The 4,745-nt window shown below is 46.6% G+C and overlaps 1 long non-coding RNA gene across 1 annotated transcript; it reads left to right on the forward strand.

Moving 5' to 3' along the window:
* The first annotated feature begins 343 nt into the window (after positions 1-343).
* Positions 344-2,862, forward strand: LOC120963052 (uncharacterized). Its single transcript, XR_005754754.3, has 3 exons — positions 344-1,243; positions 1,381-1,505; positions 1,614-2,862. It is a non-coding gene; the product is annotated as an uncharacterized lncRNA (long non-coding RNA).
* Positions 2,863-4,745: the final 1,883 nt, after the last annotated feature.

Genomic DNA, 4,745 nt, shown 5'->3' on the forward strand with positions numbered 1-4,745 from the left:
GGGGGGAGGCGCGCCCCCTGCCTCGTGCTCTCCTCGTTGATTTCTTGACGTGGACTCCAAGTCCTCTGGATCACGTTTGTTCCGAAAATCACGTTCCGAAGATTTCATTCCGTTTGGACTCCGTTTGATTTTTTTCTGCGAAACACTAAAATAGGCAAAAAACAGCAATTTGGGCTGGGCCTCCGGTTAATATGTTAGTCCCAAAAATAATATAAAAGTGTATAATAAAGCCCATTAAACATCCAAAACAGAATACAATATAGCATGGAACAATCAAAAATTATAGATACGTTGGAGACGTATCACTGCGCGCTTGTCCCCCCGTCGCATAGCTATGTCCGGAGCCTTCCCCGAGCAGTCGCCGTCCCTCTGAAGCCCTTGCCCCCTCCGTCTTCTTCCCCGGTGAGCCGTCACAGTCGCCGCACCATTCTCACCCATGACCGCGTCGTCTTCCGCGGCCATGTCCTCTTCCTTCTCTTGTCCCTGAGCTTTGCCTCGTCTCCGTGAGCTCTGCCAGTCGTCCGTTCCCTCCCTCGTCGCCTTTGGCCGCGTGTGCCCGTCACCGGAGCGTCGACACGTAGCCGCGCGCGTGCCACCTCACCCCCTTGCCGCTCGGCTATATGAAGGCCACCCCGAGCACTCCAGCGCATCCACCGCACTCCTCTCCCCCTCCCCCACCTCTAGCCCGAGCTCGAGAAGCTCTCTGGGCTCGACATCGCCGCCATGGCCGCCGGCCTCCTCCTCCTAAATTGGAGCTAGCCGAGCCCTCCCTCTCCTCGTAGCCACCACCACCCGAAGCCGCTCACTCCGGCGACCCTCCCCGGCCTCTCTTCTTCTCGCCGGAATGCCTCAGGCCACCGCCCTCAAAGATCGGCCCCGCCGCCGGGTCCTTTGTCTCCTTGAGCCTCCGCCATCCTGCTCCTCCCCTGTGCTGGTACTGCACCTGGACGGGCGCGGCACCTCCTGCAGAGTCCTCCGATGCCCTCGCCGTCGTCTGAGATGGCCGGAGCCGCCCGGGAGCCTCGCCGGACCGGTCGGCCTCGCCCTGCCTCGGCGCACCGTCGGGATGGAGAAGGAAGAAGAGAAGGGAGGAGAGAGAGAGAGGTGAGCAGGCCCCACCAGTCAGTCACACAGGAGCCGGCCCGCGTTGACCCCGCCTGCCAGCATGGATAAGTGACGGGCCCCGCCCCGTGGGACCCGCACGTCAGCGTCACGCGAGCCGACCCCGCCTCTGCTTAGTCACGTAAGTGGAAGCGTATTCCCAGGAATACGTTTCCGTTTCTCCAAAGCGTATTCTCACTTCTTATAAACAAAAATTCGATTTCCCTTCTGGAAAGCGTATTTCTTTAACTTCAGCAGAAAATACGTTTTCCTTTTCAGAAAACGTACTCAGCCGAAGGCGCTTTCAGTTTTTGCCTCCAGGGACTTGTTTGTTGAAGTTTTATTCACAGATTGGTCCCTGGTGTTCAACACCTCGTAACTCCGCAACCGTAACTCTGATTGAGGTGAATCCAACGCCCACGTCTTCGTATCTTCGAGCCCAAACTTTTGGTATCATTTTCACCATGTATAAGCATTCTGAAAATGACCATTTTGCCCTTGCCCCTAATCAGCCCCCTCCGAGAGAGAACCCTTTCCGGCGAATCTTTCCGCGGCTTCACCGCACTTCTCCCCGGAGCCTTCTTCATCCCCAGGCAAGCCACAACCACCATTTGCATGATAGCCATGCAGAAGCATTGGTTTTCAACTTGAATCTTTAATAACTGCCTGTTCGTTTTGCTACCGCTGTCGGTATTTCGGTTATGCTTATGGATCGGTGTTTACGCTCATGTTATGTTTTCTTGCACTCTGTTATTATGTTCTTCATGCTAGTATTACTTTAATATTGGCAATGTTTGGTAGTAGTACATGTTGGTGATGGTCTTCGGTGCATGACTATCGTCTGGTCCGAGTACCGCCGTTATGCATGTTTCTTTGCATCCAGTTGATTAAATACTTGCATGGTAGTTTTATCGTTATGTTATTGCATGGTATTTATTATTGATGCTTGATACGTCTCCAACGTATCTATAATTTATGAAGTCTTCATGCTATTATATTATCAACCTTGGATGTTTTATATGCATTTATATGCTATTTTATATGAGTTTTGGGACTAACCTATTAACCTAGAGCCCAGTGCCAGTTTCTGTTTTCTCCTTGTTTTAGAATATCGCAGAAAAGGAAAACCAAACGGAGTCCAATTGACCTGAAACTTGACGGAGCTTATTTTTGGACCAGAAGAAGGCCAAGGAGTCAAAGAGTTGGGCCGGAAGAGTCCCGGGCTGCCCACGAGGGTGGGGGCGCGCCCACCCCCTGGGCGCGCCTCCCTGCCTCGTGGACAGCCCGGAGACCCCCTGACTTGTTCTCGATGCCAACACCTCTCATATATACCCAAACTTCCAGAAAGAAACCTAGATCGGAAGTTCCGCCGCTGCAAGCCTCTGTAGCCACGAGAAATCAATCTAGGCCCTCTCTGGCACCCTGTCGGAGGGGGCCATCATCACTGGTGGCCATGGAGGAGTATCCCGGAGAGGCCATCATTGCCATGAAGGCCAAGGACCAGAGGGAGAACCTTTCCCCATCCAGGGGGAGGCCATGGAGGAGGAAGCACAAGGGGGAGAAACTCTCCTCCTCTCTCTTGGTGGCATTGGAGTGCCATCGGGAGGGGAATCATCGTCGCGGTGATCGTCTTCATCAACATCACCATCATCATCACCATCCTCATCTCTTTTACGCGGTCCACTCTCCCGCACCCCGCTGTAATCCCTACTTGAACATGGTGCTTTATGCCACATATTATGATCCAATGATGTGTTGCTATCCTATGATGTTTTGAGTAGATATCCTTTGTCTTTGGGTTGATTGATGATCTAGATTGCTACGAGTTGTATGTTTTATTTTGGTGCTGTCCTATGGTGCCCTCCGTGTCGCGCAAGCATGAGGGACTCCCGCTATAGGGTGTTGCAATACGTTCATGATTCGCTTATAGTGGGTTGGTGAGTGACTGAAACACAAACCCGAGTAAGGGGGTTGTTGCGTATGGGAATAAAGAGGACTTGATGCTTTAATGCTATGGTTGGGTTTTAGCTTAATGATCTTTAGTAGTTGCGGATGCTTGCTAGAGTTCCAATCATAAGTGCATATGATCCAAGTAGAGAAAGTATGTTAGCTTATGCCTCTCCCTCATATGAAATTGCAATGACGACTACCGGTCTTGTTAACAATTGCCTAGGACAATTCCGCACACCGATCCACCATTATTCCACACTCGCTATTTATAATATTTAGTAATATATTCTAAATTTATGATAACAGCACCTACTTTTATATTTTAGCTCTCCGATATCATGCAAAGTTATCCTCTTCATACCCACAACGTAGTTTTATTTCTCGTTTCTAGTTGGAAGCAAACATTCGGTGTACGTAGAGTCGTATTAGTGGCAGATAGGACTTGAGATAATATTGATCTTACCTTTAGCTCCTTGTGGTTTCAACACTCCATACTTATCACTTCCACCTTTGGAAATTGCTACGATGATTCCCTGCACTTGGGGATTATCAAGCTCTTTTCTGGCGCCGTTGCCGGGGAGCAATAGTGTGGGGTTTATATTCTCGTGTGTGCTTGTTTGCTTTCTTCACTAAGTAGATTTTGTTTTTCCTTTTTGTTTATATTTAGTTGTGGGTGAAACATACAAAAAAATTAAAGAATGAAAATACAAAAAAATTATTACTTGCCTCTCATGCCTAAAAAGTTTTTCAAAAAGAGAAGTGATTGGAAAGTTATGCATTGAAGAAGTGAGGGTCGACCTTGAGCACTTGTGTTCATGCTCACGGAAACAATGTAGAATTTTTCATGGAAGTTTCTCTGTAAATAATTATCCCCTTGTATATATCCATTGTATTATAAAAATAATGTGCCAAGCTTTGGTTTTAGGATGATTAGATTGCTTGTTTACTATGTGCAGAACAAAAACAGAAACTTTGGCTGTAGTGCATGAATTTATATTTTTGACTGGAAGGTCAAATGGATCTTAAACTACTTGCACATTAATTCTCTACAAATTTTTCAAATTTTCAAATTTATTTCATAATTTTAGGATTTACAGAAGTTTACTAAACTTCCAGATTACTACAGACTGTCCTGTTTTTGACAGATTCTGTTTTTCGCGTGTTGTTTGCTTATTTTTATGAATCTATGGCTAGTATCGGTGGGTATGAACCATACAGAAGTTGGAATACAGTAGGTTTAACACCAATAAAAATAAAGAATGAGTTCATTACAGTACCTTAAAGTGGTAGTTTGCTTTATTACACTAACGGATCTCACAAAGTTTTTGTTAAAGTTTTGTGTGGATGAAGTGTTCGAAGAACGAGGAGTTACCGATGTGAGAAGAATAAAGAGAGGCAAGATTTCAAGCTTGGGGATGCCCAAGGCACCCCAAGTAAATATTCCAAGGATACTCAAGCATCTAAGCTTGAGGATGCCCCGGTTGGCATCACATCTTTGTTCTTCAACAATTATCGGTATACCTCAGTTTTTGTTTTGTTCACATTATTTGTGTCCTTTGTGTTTTTCTTTTTCTGTAAGAACCATGCTAGTATGAGATGTCCCTTCATAAATTTACAGAATACTTCAGGTGCTTCACTTATATCTTTTAAGTATGATCTTATAGAATTGCTCTTTGTGCTTCACTTAAATCTTT

The sequence above is a fragment of the Aegilops tauschii genome, chromosome 4, assembly GCF_002575655.3.
Source record: "Aegilops tauschii subsp. strangulata cultivar AL8/78 chromosome 4, Aet v6.0, whole genome shotgun sequence".
Classification (NCBI taxonomy): Eukaryota; Viridiplantae; Streptophyta; class Magnoliopsida; order Poales; family Poaceae; genus Aegilops; species Aegilops tauschii.